Source organism: Corvus brachyrhynchos, unplaced genomic scaffold (genome assembly GCF_000691975.1).
Source record: "Corvus brachyrhynchos isolate BGI_N302 unplaced genomic scaffold, ASM69197v1 scaffold126, whole genome shotgun sequence".
Lineage (NCBI taxonomy): Eukaryota > Metazoa > Chordata > Aves > Passeriformes > Corvidae > Corvus > Corvus brachyrhynchos.
This window is the reverse complement of record NW_008239283.1, coordinates 2954037-2970953: the sequence shown is the minus strand read 5'-3', so window position 1 is coordinate 2970953 and position 16917 is coordinate 2954037. Positions and strand designations below refer to the sequence as shown.

The 16917-nt window shown below is 38.7% G+C and overlaps 1 long non-coding RNA gene across 1 annotated transcript in view; it reads left to right on the top strand.

The window, feature by feature from the left end:
- Positions 1–4360: 4360 nt before the first annotated feature.
- Positions 4361–16917, top strand: part of LOC108448160 — a 156622-nt gene continuing 144065 nt past the window's right edge. The window contains exon 1 of the long non-coding RNA XR_001863956.1: positions 4361–4777. This is a non-coding gene — a long non-coding RNA (uncharacterized LOC108448160). The remainder of the gene's footprint in view (positions 4778–16917) is intronic.

Here is a 16917-nt window from a genome sequence, read left to right as displayed (position 1 = left end):
CCAGCCTGTACCTGTGCGTGGGGTTGCCCCGAGGTTATTTTAGCGGTCTTCGATCTGTTGTGCCACCATTCGATACCCTGTTTAATACATACTGATCAGAATAAAACATGTTAGGATTTACCCGTATAGAATATAAAACCGCTGCTAAGCGTATGTTTAACACTGAGAAATGGTACTTTTCTGTGGCGCCGAAATTGCGTTTTTCGCACTCGATCCCGGGGTCCTGTGGCGAATGGACACATCTCGGGCGCCCTCTGCCGCCCGCAGGCGGTACCGCGGCCCCGCTCGTGGCGAATCGCTTTGTGCAGCGGCTCAAAAGGCTCCTAAGCCATTAGTCAGAATTGTGAAGGCTAAATTCGGATGAAGTATTTAGATAGATCTCGTCTTTAAAAAAAAAAAAAAAGAAAGAAAATCTGCGCTCTATAAATTCAGGGAAAGCTGAGTTTCTGTAATTGGCTTTTAATGGAACAATAGTGTTTAAACTAAAGTACTGCAGTTATATCCTATTAAATACAAACGGAGTCGATTCAAATGACATTAACTTTGTCACACAAGCTACCAGAAGCCGGCCTGAAATCATACTTTTTCCAGATTAAGTAGCAATAAATAATTGTAAAGCGCTTTGAAGATGAGAAGCATCATGCACAGTAAGTGCTAAGTATTATTGTTATTTGCATTACTTTGCAGAAAAGTCACAGTAGTCTGGCTAAGAAGAGAATGTAAGGCCTGTGCTTTGCATTCCCTGCTTTGCCGTGTTAGCATGATCTTCAAATATCATTTAAATGGGGATGGACAAATTTTCTGGTCTAATTTTAAGGCACAATAACTGATAGTTGTTTCATCTCAAGAAATAATGGTTGCATACTGCAGGAAGTAATCCTAACCTCTCTAGAAATGGATTGATGAGCCAGCTGTGGAAAAAATAAACTACAAGGTCAGGATCTTGCTAAACCATCTTGGCTGCTACAAGACATTGAAAAATATCTGATTAACACATGATCTCTAATGCTTGTGCAAAAAGTCAGTAGTAATTTTTATTCCTTTATGAAGTAATTTGTCTGCACAAACAAGTTAAACCTCTAGTTAGCATCAAACCCATCTGTTTTCAACCTCAATTCAAGTCTCAGATCTCATTCCTCTGAGTTAATTTAAACCATTGACATCAAATTTTACTTCTCTTAGTCCTAAGACTCCTCACTCTGTTTCCAGCTATTGGGAACAGTGGACTGGAAAGAGCTGCCTGTGTCATTTAGTCCATCTTCCTTAATGTCAGACAGTGAAGTGTGGGGTTTTTTGGAAACTCTTTAAGATCAACCTCTAAATTAGCTAGTTAGGAGTAGGGGAGTTTCATGCTCCAAAAATTTAACACCTCTGGCATTTGAAAACCTTTTTCTAACCTTTAGTTTTCAAATATATTGTGTTTGATATCTGTCTCCTCTCTCAGTCAATGGCTTTATGTTAATGAGCTCCTCTTCCTCCTTATGACAATGTGTAACCCAAAAAATTTATAAGGTATAGAATCCCTCTCAAATTTTATTAATCATGTGAGCCAGGCAGTCTCTCTCAGGCAATAGCACTCCATTTCCTGTGTTAGTTGTGGGTGAGCATCCAGATTTAGATGCTGGAGTCTTGTGGAACATCATTAATGCCTCATTTTTCTGTGTTGGAAAGAGAATGTTTGATACATGGCGTGGCTGTATTTTCCTTGTCTAGAATGCATCCCCATCTTATTTTCTCTTGATTATTCCAATTGTTCCAATGTGTTATCCATTCTACTTCACACTACTGCCTGCCTGCTGCCTCTGTGTGAGTAGAGTATTTCAATAGCAAGGTCCTACCATTTATTCTGGAATTGCTAATGAATTTATTGAATAGCTAATTAATTTATTGAATAGTAGTGGTCCCAAAGAACAATCTTTGAAGAACCCTATTAGTTGTTTCCTTCCAGACCTCGAACACAACCTGTTAAACCATACCTTACTCTCTTCACAATTTTTCCTAATCACCCTCTCTCCAGCCTATCTGTTTCCCTTCATGACATCCAATCATGTTTTGATTGAAGTGCTGATAAATGACTCTATTTCTTTTTTCTATAAAATTAGTAACCTAATCAAAGGCAGGTAATGAAATATTTGTCATCCTAGAATAATCTTCCTTTCTGAAAAAACACCCTTAAAACAACCCAAAACCCAGATGAATCTATCCCATATTCTATTTCTGTGTTTCCAAGCCTTTTTTTCTCCTTCAGGTTGCTTTCAACAGCTTTGCATATTTCTAAAGCTCATGTTTGCTGATACTGTGTTTCTCCTCATATTCTTAGGGATTAGATTTGCATTTGCTGTTCTACATTTATACCATTCCTGATTTCATAGCTTTATTACTGATCTCCTCTGTCTGACTTGCAGATGCCTACGTTGGTTATTTCAGAGTTCAGGAGTGAGGATTGTCCACTTCCACATCTCTGCTTGTCTGAGCACATCAGCCTTTGGAATTCCATTTTACCTGGGGGTTGTAACTTCCATTTTCTCCTGCTCTTTGATTAGTAATATTTGCCCTAAGATTCAGGATATTCACTCACGTTGAAAACTAAAGTTGGAGATTAATTTGAGGGAGATTGATTTCCTTCCAAAGAGAGAATGCCTTGAGTTTTTCCCTTTCCATTTACTTTTGGATGAGGCTGAAGAGTCCTGGCTGCTTTTTCATGTGATTTTTTATGACTCTCAGTTTATTACACTTTCTGACCTCTAATAAATCCATTAACTTTGATTGTCAATATTTTGCCTTACTTTGGTGGTCTGTGCTTATCTTTAAATGCTAAGCTATTTTTTATCTAGTTAGGCCCAGCGCACTTGGCACTGAGACATTAAGAACCCAAATTAAACTTCCAAAGTTTTATAAACTATTCTAGAAATGTCAGAACAGGAAAATGGGAAAGATTTTGGAAGGTACATTAAAGAGAATAAGTAATGAAGAAAAATCTGCTTTCACGGAGAATGGGTTGTCTGTAACTGGTTAAAGAGAACTATTAAATAAAATTGTTTTTAAAAGTCATACTAGCTAGAGCTATTGCATTGCTAAATATTCACAGAAAGCAATCACAGCATTTGAGGGCAGGGTGACTGCATTAACACCCTTAGGGCTTTTTCTCTACCTTCAAAATTTTTAATATGTTTTGCTCATCAGAAATTGATACATTATTTAATCAGTTAATTTCTTGCACAGGAACATTTTCTCATTTAGAATGAACCCTCATGTGAGATTCATTTATGCTGTGGCTACCCTGTTTAGTTTATCTCTAAGGTTCTAAGTTCTAAAATTGCTTTAGTTTTGAAGTTTTGTTTTTGTTTTCAGGGTTTTTTTGAGAATCTAATTTTTTAACTATTTCTTTTCCCATAGAATATGTATGAACCATAAACCTGTACCATGTGTTTTATATTTAACCCAACAGATCAAGGATGCAAATCTTCATTATGACAAAAATATTTGCTGTGTAATTCTATTAAAAAAAATACAGCTTTATAATATGGGGGAAAAAAGTCTCAGAGCTGTGCTAAAATTTTGTCTGTGACTTGAGAGATTAAATTTGCTATTGCATTCATTTAGTATTGAAAAAAATACTCTTCAGTTGATGCTTCCAAATCCACTTCCCTTTCATTTTTATTACATTTCTAAGTCATAATCTCTATATAAAAAGATGCTTTTTTTTTATTGGCACCTTTCATATAAGGAGTGATAAGAAAATATTGATATAAAACATGTACAATTACTAATATCAAGGTGAACACTGGCTCGTTATAAAAGACAACTCAAATATACTATTTTTAACATAATTTGTGCAAGGGATAGAAATAGCTTAAAGGGATGATAAGATGCCCAACTAATTTTTTTCAAAGATAGAGAAAAACATATCACATTATGCTTTAAAGAGACCCCATGTGGTTTTTAAACCAAATTGGCCAAAATAGGAATGCTTTTATTTACATAATTTCCAACATAAGTGACTTGAATCACCGATGAAGACATTGTGCTCTGCATCTATTTTCACACTGTTTATCAGCAGATGTCAGATTGTGTTACTCTTTTTTTATTGTTCTAAACTTACCCAGGCTAGAGCACAGCACATGTCCCAGTGGCCTTTTGTGCCTCGAGAGATAAAATTGTTCATAAAACATCCAGAACGTGCCTTCTGTTATCAGAACAATTAGAGCAGGTTGACAAATGCAGGAGCTCTTAGGCTAAGTACATAATTGGTTATTTTTGAAAATTGACACAAATTCTTTATTTTCCTTATCATCTTCCACAAAGCCAAAGCAATTATTCACAAGACATTTTTAGTATGCCGGAGAAACAGGGAATTTTTTGAGATTTCCTCATGTCAGGCCACTTTGAAGGAATTTGTGTTTCCCAGATCCTGCCTGTAACCTAGGCAGCTGAGGTGGAGAGTCAGCACAATTCCTTCCACCTTCCCTTTCAGTTGTGGCCCGGGTGGGATCAGAGCTGTTGGAGGAGGAGGGAACTCTGGAAGGTTTGTTCAGGAGTGGGGAATCCAATACAAGCCTCTTTTTGTTTAGAATCCAGAGCAGAACCACTGAGGATCTTTGGATGAAGCAATGCTTTGACCCTCTGAAGAAACTGCTTCCCTCTAGGGATGAAGAGTGCGAGAAAGGCAAACTTTAGTTTCTGGCACAGTTGTTTTGGAGAACTGGCAGAGATGCTGCAAAGGTTTGTTCAGCATTGGAATAAATCAGAGAGCCTCTGGAGTCTTCCCTGAAACAAGGTAGTTTATATTGTTGTTTTTTTGGTTTTCATTTGCTGGGATATTTTTTAAAAAGTCTATGATCTCTGGAGACCAGGTGGTTGAAATTAAAAAAAATGGGGGTTTAAGGAAACCTGGCTTGGAGAAATTGTTTTGGTTTCTTATTTGACCAGAAACTCAGGGCAGGCCCATGGGTTTGCAGTAAAGTTTGGCACATATTCCATATTCCAGTCAATGCTGTTTTGCTTTGCCTTTTGCTCTGAACCTCATCTCAATAAGGGCAAGATGTCTAAAAACGTTATAGGGAGACCAGCTGGGTTATCTCAGGAAAACAGCAGTGATTTATGAGGGACCTGTGGAATTCCTGTATAAGGTCACACTGAAGTTCTGTGTTGATCTCAGACTTCACCATCCAGCTGAGGGCACAGACAACCTGTATGAAAATTGTAATACAGCAGGGAATGTTACATAACCTGAGAGAGAACTGGAGCAGAGTAAGTTTCCCCAGTTCTGGAAAGTGTGGTAGAAATCAGCCTAGGATGGCCTCGAGGTTACAGGTGTCCGAAATTGCATCATGGGGTATCATCAATATCATCAGGCCTGATGCTGCTGGACTGAACAGGACATATCCTCCCTCTGCTCACTGGAGACAAAGCTGTAAACTTGGTGTGACAGGGGGATGAGGAACAGAGTGTTCCTGCTGGTGACTCTGAAGAGCTTTTCTTTCACTTACAGCAGAAAGAGGCATATATATGTCTTGTTGCATTCATTTTTATCCACTGAATCTTTGACAAATCTATCATGCTCTCATTTTTTTGCAGAGATCTGTCAATTTTTTATGGTTGTAAAACTAAGTTGAAAAGACCTGTGAAAGCCTCTGCCAATTTTAAAAGTTTCAGAGTTATAGAAAGAAAGATTTGACAGATCAATTTTTCTTTTCTTTTGAGAGTGGAATCAGGAGGGAAGAAGACAAGAAAATATCTAGGTGGATAAGAAAAGTTAGGTTCAAATCAAAAGACAATCTTCAGAAGTGTTACCAAAATTAAAACCATAACATCCATCTTTGATCTGATGATGAGTGGAGCCAAGAGCTACTGTAACTTTTCAGCCAGCAAATGTCATCAGTAAAGTAATGGATTAAGGGAAATAAACTTTGTGGGATTAAATTATTTATAAAGGATTGGGATTTCTTGCAATCATGCAATTCCCTCCTGATTCTCACATCACAGAAAGCACTTTGTAGCCAGATTGCAAATATTTAGGTGTAGCAAGTGGAAATTTTCAATAGTGTTTTCAAAATTCCTTATAGGAGTCAAACCCATTGGTATAAACAGGTAGTGCTCTGTTCTTTCTCATCAGTAGTGATGCTCCAGTCATTTCAGAGCAATAGTGGACATAAATATAGACAGGTGGAATCTGACATACACCGACTTCCTCAAGGTTATGTCAGAAAGCTTTGAAGTTACCAGGGATCCTTGTTTAGTAATTGCAATTTCCACAAGCTGACAGCGTTTGTGACAGTTTTCTAGAAACACTTGCCATAATTAATTTTCTGTGACAACCAATATTCAGGATAAAATCAATTGATACAAGTGCTTAACAGAATAGGTTTTGCAAGACAAACCTTACAGTAAGGAGTAGATGGGTGCTGGGACATTAAAAAGAGAAAAAATAGTTTTGGTGAGGAGGCTTATGTCTGCTCTGTTTGTCTGACCTGTTGTCCAGAGGTTTATGTATTTCTTTTCAGGGGTCAAGAAGAATAGCTGGGATAACATAGAAGTTATATTTAGAAGTTGGCTTACATTTACTGTGTTGAAATATTGGAACATTTTTAGAGCTTTCCATCCGAGAAAAGGTGGAAAACAATTTTTTAGCTGTGCAACTGAACAAAGCAGTGGGGTCATGCAGTTAGATGTGATTACATGGTAGGATAGGGAAATTTCTTCATCTCACAAGAGAGACAGAGTGTCACACATAAGGTTGTTATATCCATGATGACTTTTTTATCTCCTATGCTTTTCCTGCAGTGTCACATCTGGCACACGTTGCCTAGGCTGTTTGCACACACAAAACTTCTCTTGCTGCTGCATTCCCAGAGTGTGCAGGTTCTTATCCATGAGGGCTGGCAGTGTTTTATCCTGCAATTGCTCACCAGGGCAGAGAGAGTTAGCTAGTGCCTCTTCCCTTCCATTTGTGACTACCTAATGAGACTCAAAATGTGATCAGCCGCTCTGTAGATCGTGTTCAGTATTAAAAGCGAATCACTGACTGTAGGCAGGAGGTCATTCAGCATTGCCACTAACAGCTTTTGATATTTCTGCATTAAAACCCAAGCCAGGCATTATAGGCACTGAACCATCTGCAGGCCTAAGTAGGCTTACTGTTGCTTAACTTCTTAGTGCAAATGGAGAGGTCTGTTACGTACTTCAGTCTGCTTTTGTGTGATCACTGCTCCCAAGCAGTGAATCCTCTGCTGCTCTCACTGCTGTGTCAGAGTTGAATGAGATGCAAAGAGGTTCTTTTATTTTATTAAGTGTGTGTTGCTGCTCTCTGCTCCCTCGCGCAGCGGGATCTGACAATAAAAGTGATGGCTCTTCATAAGAGAATGTCAATAGTTTTCCAGAATAGCCTGTTGTCCCTGTAACCCTCCTCCAAGCAGTTCAGCTGTCTGTGATCCAAGATCCAGCATGCACACAGCAATGTTTGGGCAGCCCCAGTTCAGACTTCTGAGAAACCTGCTGACCTGATGGCAAGAGCTGGAAAAGCCTACACAGAATAGAGTTGTGCAAAGAAACACAGGTGAAACTGCAGAGATAAGGTTGGTGAGAAGGGCATAATTGGCAGCTCAAGGATTCAAAAGAAAAAAACCATGGAAAACCACACAGTTCTAAGAAGAAAACAAGGAGACCTAAGATGGCAGCTCTGCAGCACCAAGGTTCAACCTGTCCCAAGGACAGAGAAAAGCCTCCTCACATGATCTACCTGGCTGGCAAATGTTGCTTGCAGCAGACATCTGAAGCCATCTCTGGCTTGGATTCTCAAGCCTTGGATTGGTAGCTCATTAATCCTAGCAATCATTTTTGTGTATCAGACAATAAGGAACTGGTTTGTACTTTTACATGGTGTGTCCCCTGCTTCCCAAATCTCTTTGTGCCCGTTAGAAGTTGCCTAAAGTGACCCAGAGTGCGTTATGTACCCAATAATTTGACTGCAGAGCAAACTGAATCAAATCATGCCTTTGGTTTATCTAAGCTGATTATCTCATGCCTCATCTTTTTTCCTCCTTTTTAATTCCTACTTCTCCTTCAGGATGAGGCCAGGTTATTAAAAACAATCTTCAGACCTTTTGTGGTTTTGAAGCTCGGTGCATCACCGCTGGCTTCTGCATCTGCGCTGTCTCTTTGTAATCCAGGCCTGATTTTTGAGGTGTGGCTTCATTTCCAAAGCATTGGTGAATGCAGGGAAAGTACAAGAGGGACAGATGCCGTATTTGAAACTTTTCTGGCAGTGTCAGGACTGAGAAGTTGCTTTATAAACAGTTAAATGAAATAGTTTTGTAGGTACAAGAACTTGCATAAGGACAAGGGCTGCCTCATGCAGGCGGTGTCAGATAGTACACTGTGAAAGACTGGATGAAACCTGAGACATTTTATTTAACAGTAAAATTAGGAAGGCTTAAACAGAAGAGTGAAGTATTTTGTTCTTGATGTGAAACAGTTCTAACCTTCTAGCTGTGGTAATGTTGATTATATGGTGTATAAAGTGCATTTCCACCTCCAGCACTGCCACAAAAAGCAGGTTTCCAACAATTTTCCAAAGTTAAATCTTGCCTGAGGTTTCTGTGTCTGTAACAGAGACTTCATCTGGACAGCACTCACTACTGGGTCTGGTTGGACTGCTGAACTGAAGGTGCTTCATTGCCAAAATCTTCCACTGATGGCATCTGGCACAACTGTGGAAGCTTGCTGAAGGTCTGGTACACTGTATATGTTATTAACCTAAACAAATTATGAGGACTGTGGAGCTAAAGGATCCTTGTAAGGGAGCAGTCATATAATGCCTCTTGGGTGAAAAAAGGCCTAACTAAATACCAGCTTGTCTGAGTAGAATTTAAGAGAACTTTTTAATGATACCAAGCTTCTTTTGCTGAAGGTCTGAAGGAAAACTGGGAGATACAGGCATAGCAGGCTGCCAGAGATTTTGTCCCAGAAGGTTATCCAAGACAAGACTAAATCCTTTCCAGACACAGACTCAGAAAAATGTTACATGTAGTAGCCTAAAAAAGCTGATTTCAGACACTAGAAGTTGCACATCCATATGAACATTGCCAAAATTAAATATACAGATTCTTCCTATTCACATACTTCTCTAGAAATTCATTCTCTTTCTAATTTGTAGATCCTATTTTTGCTTCTTAACAGTGAGGTCAGAGAGTGAGAATGTGACTCCTCATAAATTTTGATCTGTTGTTTTCTAGCTGCATTTAGGTGACAATTAACCTAAACATTTGAAACTGTCTAGATCAGATATCATTACCTGCAACTCAATGGCTGTTCTTTTAACTGGAGACAGCACAATTATCTTATTGCCTCTGCTAAATTGTGCCTTAATTTCTTGCATGTTTCTAGGTCCAGAACTATTTCCCCATTAGGGGTTCCCATTCAAATTTATGCCAAATTCTGCTTATTTTGATGGTATCATAGTTTGTCCATACAGAAAATATTAGTTACATATCAGATTTATGATATAGATACATACTTATATGTATCTATGTAAATATCTATAATGTGTCTATTATATATACATACAAGTATCTATACAGATATATCTTCCATATACATATGGATATCTGTGAAGAACCTTCTTCTGTTATGCAACTTCATCAACTCTACTTCTGCTGTGTTAGTTTTCTGTAACCCTGAGTTTAATCTTTGAATTTCTAACTCTACAGAAAAACTCTCAACATTTCTGAGGGCAGATGATTCAGACTGGTTCTAGTGAAGGAGGTTTTACAATCTATCTGTGCTGAGATATGTTCCAGCAGAGGTTAAACTGGGCTATAATGTGAGGAGGCAGAAAGCTGGCTTGTACCTTTAGGGACAGCTGGTGAATTCTGGCATGCCTGCTCAGGCACTATTAGCGCTATTTAAATATATAATGACACTAGATCCTGTTGCCCCTCTTTTAACCTTCTCTTTGTTAAATGCTGCTTCAGAGAAGATTCTTCCCTCCCCCCAGTGTTATGATACATTGAATTTATTAAGACCTGAAGAAACAGGGGAGAAAACACCTGTAATGAGAAGTTGGGGGGAAATAGAGATTAATGGTAAGGTAATAAGGAAAAAGAGGTCATAAAAAAGAAATCAGAGGATGGGAAGAATATTTATCAAAGATATAAAGAATTGTGTTGTCAGTTGCCATGTTGAGTATAAGGTGTGCTCAGAAACTGCAAAGCAATAGTTGTAAGTAGGATATATTATGGCAGCATTGGAACCTGGAGAAGTGGAAAATGTCCTGTGTTTTCCTGTGGTTACAGTTTCAGGTTGATGCAGACCTTTTACTGCCATTCTTCACTGTAATTGATGCCTTTTAAATTGTCTTTACCTTGAGATCTTTAAATCCCATCATCATTTTACTCCATTAATACTGTTCAGCAATACAAAGGATGTTTGCATCCTTCTTTGTAGTTCATCTGTTGCAATTCAGAGCACACTGAACTTCAAAGGCATATTGAAATTTGGATTTTTTGAGATAATCTGTGGCAATAATTGCCTAGTGATGCTCTCCATGGATGAGCAGCTGGTTTCAACTTCTGTTCCTTGACAGATGGACTTTTGGAGATTAAATAATCTGAGGAGCTGCCAGGGGAAGCTTGGGGGAGCACATGCTCCTCCTGACAGACACTGAGAGTCCTGGGGCAGCAGGACTGGGTAGGGAGAGGCCCTGATCTGGGTGCCCAGAGCTCAGAGGCTTGGAGGACCCTGTGGCTCAAGCACATGAGCCCATCCAGGAGCACAGGATTCCCAGGCAGTGCTTCCATCAGTGCTGTGCACTCCAGCTATCCAGCCTCCGGCATGGGAGCCATGTCCACTACCCTCACAAGCTCAAAACAGATGGACTTGATGCTTTAAAAACATCTATGAGCTCTCACTTGTCACAAGGCCCTTTTGAGGCCTTGTTTTATTAAGATTGCTTGTGTGATATATTGTAATTTGAAAGCATGACATTGCTTCACAGAAGGGTTTTCTTTCCCCACAGTGCTGAAGCAGCTCATACTTGCAACATGGGAAAAGTGGAATTTTAGCTGCTTCTGTGGGACAGAAGAAGGCTGATGAAATCAAGTCAGATAAGAAAAACACACCAGAAACCAAAAATAGGTTCTTGTTTCTTTAGCATTTATTTTGAAATGACCAAGTAATTCTGGCTGTACAACCAACAGGACACAGGGGATGAGTGAGCTATTAGTGGATTCTTTGCAGTTTTATAAAATTTTCAGAAAAAATACACTGTTAAACTTCTATATTGTCAGAAGCTGAAAGGGATGTATCCAGGTAGGAGAGAGGAGGTTTCTATCCACTGTGAAAACTGTTATAAATACACCCTAAACTTCCTAACGTGAAAGAAACATATCACATAAATTGAAATAAATCTTGCATACAGAAATGCACTTTTGTTATGTTGCCCACAGCATCCAATATACTTACTCAGAGATGCAAACTGTAGACTGCAAGTGCAAATAGCAGTGCACATTTTCTCAAGCCCATTTTCGTTTTCTGAATGTAAAGAATTAGGAATTTAGAATGGCTGAAATCTGTACGTGGTACTTACTTGGAATTTGTTTCCTTTTAAATTATCATATGAAAACCACTTGAGAGAGCAGTGACATTTTGGAATTCATTATTTTAAATTTTGTTAGGTTCAACCCCTGGAAACACTGCTGCATCCTTTTATACAGGTAGGAAAGTGAGAAAATATTGTGTATGCGTGTGTATTATTTGATAGCAGGAAAAAAGCACCTTGTGTAGTCAAGAACTGTGAACAGGCAGGGATAAAAGAATTGGTTTTGTTGGTAGAACTGATGTCTTGAACTTCAGATACAGGGCTGGAATTCCAAATTTACAAACCTTTCTGAATATTTGTACCAAGAAACTTTGTCCAGATTATCTCTGCTTTACAAAAATCTTTTAATTTCTGCTGCACATTTGTTTGGGAAAAAAAAATTCTCCACCAAACACCAAACCAGGAACCAAGGAAAACGTCACAGTTTGAATCAGGCCCTGAAGGATTTTGTAAGAGGCATCAGTACAGTATTTTGCTGGGAAAGATATGTAGGGATAAGGGCTTACAAAGACCCAGCTGTTTCTGTCTGGAAGTTTGTTTCCCCTGTAAGAATTTTGGCAGAGCCTGTGAGCTAAGCAGCCACATGCTGCCATCTACTGACAGCAGGCCTCCGCAACAAATACTGGGCACAGAATTCCAGAACTTCTTTAAATTCATATGCTGCAGGAGAAAACCCAGTAATTGAAATAAAAACTCGAACAGAACAAAAAAAATTGTTTGGAATAAAAAAACTTCAACGAAGGTGGGTGATACAAGTGCTGTAAATCACAATTCTACACAACTCTTCAATATGCAGGATGTAAAATTGTATTTCACGTGGGAGTAAATATATGGGAGAGAAGAAACAATTTCTTTATGAATAAGTTTCGTGTCTCTCCTAGTGCACTAAAAACAAGAGAAATACTCTGCATTTCCCTCAAGGAAGGTACTTGAGGTTGAGATGGTTCTACAACAGTGGAGCCAAAGGCGACGGTTGTGAGAACGTGTACAGTAAACAGGACTTAGCTTGGAAGGGGTTCAGTGGGAAAAATGACATTTGTAATCCCCTCTGAACGTTTTCAACTTCTCATACTTGGATGAGTAATGTGTCTTCCCACTTTTAACTCTCTCTTGGGACCAGGTCTGTAGGGAATGAGGGCTTGCATATATGATGTGCAGTTGACACATCATCTGGGGAGAGCATGAAAGCAACAAGCACTCTCCACTTCTTTTAATGAATTGTTCTGAAAACTGTTTTTCAATGCATGATCTGTTTTGGTTTCCCAGGCTGCTGTACAAGATGCTAAGGCAGGGAGCAGGGGGGAAGATGCTGTGTTTCTATGACAGTTTCCTGCTAATTTTTCCTAAATATTTTGTATGTGAATGAAGAAAAAGATGCAAGTCTTCCTTCATTTCAACGATAAAGGAACCTATATAAAAATCCTGGCAACTGGATGTTGACCAGAGAATAAAATCCTTCTGTTTATGATCACTGCTGCCATCTGCCATTGGAGAGCTGATGTAGTTGCATTTGCAGAAGAGGAATCTCTCTCCAAACTGGTGAATGTGAAACAAGCATTTTCCTAAAACAGCTTAAAATCTCTGTGTTCAGTTAAATATTTGTGGTCATGAAGGTCACATTCTGTCCTGTTTCTTGTTTAGGACATATCCATTTCTGGAGCTTCCTATGCACGTGTGAATGCATGTTTTTGAATGAACGCGTGCAATGCTGACACAGGTTCTCCTATAATTTGAAATAGTGAATTTATTTGCTAAAACTTACAATTCTGACCAACAAGGAACACTGGCAAGCACTTTCATGGGTAACCTTCAGTATTTTTTTTCCTTGTCTCTATCAGAATACCATTAGAAACACTAACTATATTTTAGACAGCAGTAGATAATATCTGTGGTTGGATAGGGGAGTAAATTCTTTGATGCAGATAAAAGATTAGGAATAAGACTTGTAGGCTGACTTTCCTTTGATGCATGTTGGCTCCCTATTAATTTTTTTGGTGTTATTTTACCATGTCAATACCTGGATTTTGTAACACCACTTTACAACTGGGTATTGATAGTGTCCAGTATGTAGCCTGAGACCTGGGCAAAAGCTGGAGAATTGGAAACTGGACTTCCATGTGCTCAAGTTTGGTTGGGGAAAAGGCTGAGCAGAAAGAGGGATGTGTTCTGTGGTTCTGTGTTTGTAAATGCTGCCAGCAAGGTTTGTAACCAGAGCTGTTTAAATTCCTGACACTTCTGGCTGCCTACAGACTGCCAAATCACAGCAGTGATCTGGGAAAGGTGTTGGTTATGGAAGGTTCCTCCCTTTTCGGTGGCTTTCTCTTCCACCCTTGTTTGGCTAAAGGAGCACTACAATTCCTGAATGATATCCAGCTGCTTATCAAACTTTTCCATAGAAACTCAGCACTGCTGTGATGGACCAGTTATCCAAGGCTGTGTCCTGATTCAGTTTCAGAATTGCACAGGACGTGTGGACTGGTCAGCAGACAAACCTGGCTGCCGTCCAGGTGCATTTCTTTCTATGTATTTGTTTGTATCTGTTTGGAGGTTAAAGGATTTGGCTCAGAGATGTGTGAATGGGGGCAACCTGCTGCCCTCAGACAGCAGAGGGCTGCATTGCTATGGCATAAAAAGACCAAGCAACCAACAGACCCTTTTGCTTGTCCACCCCTTTGGGCCCTTGCTTTTCTTCCTGCTAGAATCTGAAGGTTGGAGCTGCCTATATAAAGTTTATCACTTTATTCAGACTTTCAGGGTGAGGGTGAGGACATACGAGTATCTTCCCTACTCTTTTTGGGTGAAGTCCAAAATTGGGTGGCACCTGTTTTCTAGATCTGGATGGGCTGCAATCCAAGTTGATAGTTGATGGAAATGTCATGAACAGCTGATCTGGAAGCAAGGACTGTCAAAACACTCATGGCTTACAACCTTAAGCCCATTTTTAGCACCAAACAAATAGTGTTCTGTTATACTGAGCAACAGCAAACCTTCTGTTTTCTTTCTGTGATTTTGTCTTGAAATTTTGCTGTGAGGTGTATCAAGTACTGCTGCTTTTAAATGTCAAATGCATATACTGGTACAGTCATAAAATTAAGCCTTGATCTGAACCTGCCCTACACCTGAACTCAGGTCTGATTCAGGCTATTTCTGATGAACAAAATAGTAGGAGTTAGATTATGAAAAAGATACAAGCTTGTTCTAAATTGACCTCTTACTGAAGAACATTTTGAAAGAAGTTAAACCCTATGCCATGATTTTTGTAAGTCTTGCTATAAAGGTACAGATCAGCCAGGTATAGAAACATGTAAGGTTTTACTACTGTGCCCAGCCCTAAATGATTTCAACATGACTTTGTTCTGTATTAGAGCCTGTGCTTTCTCATGCTAAATATTTTCTCAGCTTTTGTATGTGGCTTCATGGGGAAAAAAAAGAAAAGAAAAGTATAAGAGATGCCATGGTGGTGAAAATTTTATACAAGTGTTGCTATCTTGTCTGATTTTTATCAGAACCTTTGGATACTGGCCTGGTGGGCTTCTCTGGTAACAAGGCAAGCTCCTTCTAGTGCTAATCAGGTTTTAAGCTGAGGGTTTGGTTAAATTTATGGGGCAGAGTGTTTTATTGATAGAAGAGCTTGCCAGACCTCTTTGGCAATGCTCTCTTTTCACTTAAAGACCTTGGTGTAAATCTTTTTAATGCTTCGGCTACAAAAAAAATCAGAAAGGATCTTACCATTGCACTATCATCTGTGTAAATCATCTTGCTTACTCATTCTCTTAGCTACTTTAGATTGTTAGTCTTAATGACAGGACTGCAGTAAAAGTAGGGAAAAAAAGTATTTTAAACTGTCATTACTCCATAAAACTTTGATCATTTATAGTAAGTGGGAATTCATCTTGGACTTTTAAGAGAAGGGAGAGGTCAGTCAGAGCATCCCTACTCTGTTGTGTACCTGTGTAGTGAAGCACATCTCCAGGGAAAAATAGAAGGTGTAAATGTAATTATTAAATGTCCTAAGACTTGGATAAAGCTAATTTTTGATTTATAAAATATGATGCAGAAATAAGAACCTGGGGTTTTTCTCCTTAAACTTTTCCTGTACTTGAGAATTGCATATTTAGAGTAAGTTATTTTAGTGAACAAAATTTTGCAGTAAATAATTTCAGAGTTATGATTGTTATCATTCAGTAGTTCCTGAAATGTAAATGCTGTGCTTATTGTAGTAGTGCAAAAGGACTTTTTGTTTTATATTCATTACTTGCATTTATGTTTAATATCTGTGACAATGTGCGGGAAACTCTTGCAGGGGGAATGTGGGTGCAGAGAAATCTTACAATAGCATTAGCATTTTTCTAGTTAAATCTTTAGAAAAGCTTTTAGTGAGACAAAAAAGCTTTTTTTCCTGGACCTTGTGCTATATTGATATGAACTTCAACCACAGCCTCTGTGTTTGCCAAACTTTACTGCTACTGATAAACTGCAATGCATGACTGGACCAAAGGTATTCTAAAAAGAGATTTTTGTTGTAGATTTTAAGATATATCATTTGACAGGTTAAGAGTTGGCCACTTGAAATGCCAATACTTAATGTATGAATCTCTTTGAACTTTCAGATGAATTTTGGATTCCCTGAAAACATTTAAGTACTGCTGAAGTGTGCAGGTCTCTTTCAATTAAAAGACCTTCAGTGTTCAAAGCACTGCATAAGTATTTAGGAACTTGTCTCTTAAAACAGAGAGAGGTGCTTTGTGATCATTAATGAATATAAGTTGTTTTATATGCAGAACTACTGGGCTGGAAGTATATGTGTATTCTGGTTGGTTTGTTGGTTTCTTTTCTTTTTAATACATATGTTTTATAGCACACCTGTAGATTCATCCCTGCCATTCTGTCAAGCATTACTCCAGTTCACTCAGTGACTTTATCCCACTCTTCCCAAAACCCATTTAGACTATTTTTATAGTGCTCAGTTTCAGCACAAAGAGATAATTGTAATAATCAGATGAAAATCTGATTATCCCTTTTAAATTAGTAGAAGATATAAAATACACTGTTATACCTGCTACAAAATGTTGATTTTGGGATACTGCTGGACTTTGTGTAGCTGCTGTATTTGTGAAGCAGTGCAGCATGAGACTTTGTTCCTCTTACATAAGAATCAGCAAGGTTTAAGGGGAGTAACCATCCATGCAAATGGAACACAACAGCACATGAACTCTCTTCCTTAAACATGGCCACACATTTTGGGCAAATGCAGGCATTGTTTTGAGCAGAACAGTACATGGTGTGCACTATGCTGAAGAGCTTTGCCATGTTTCTCTTTC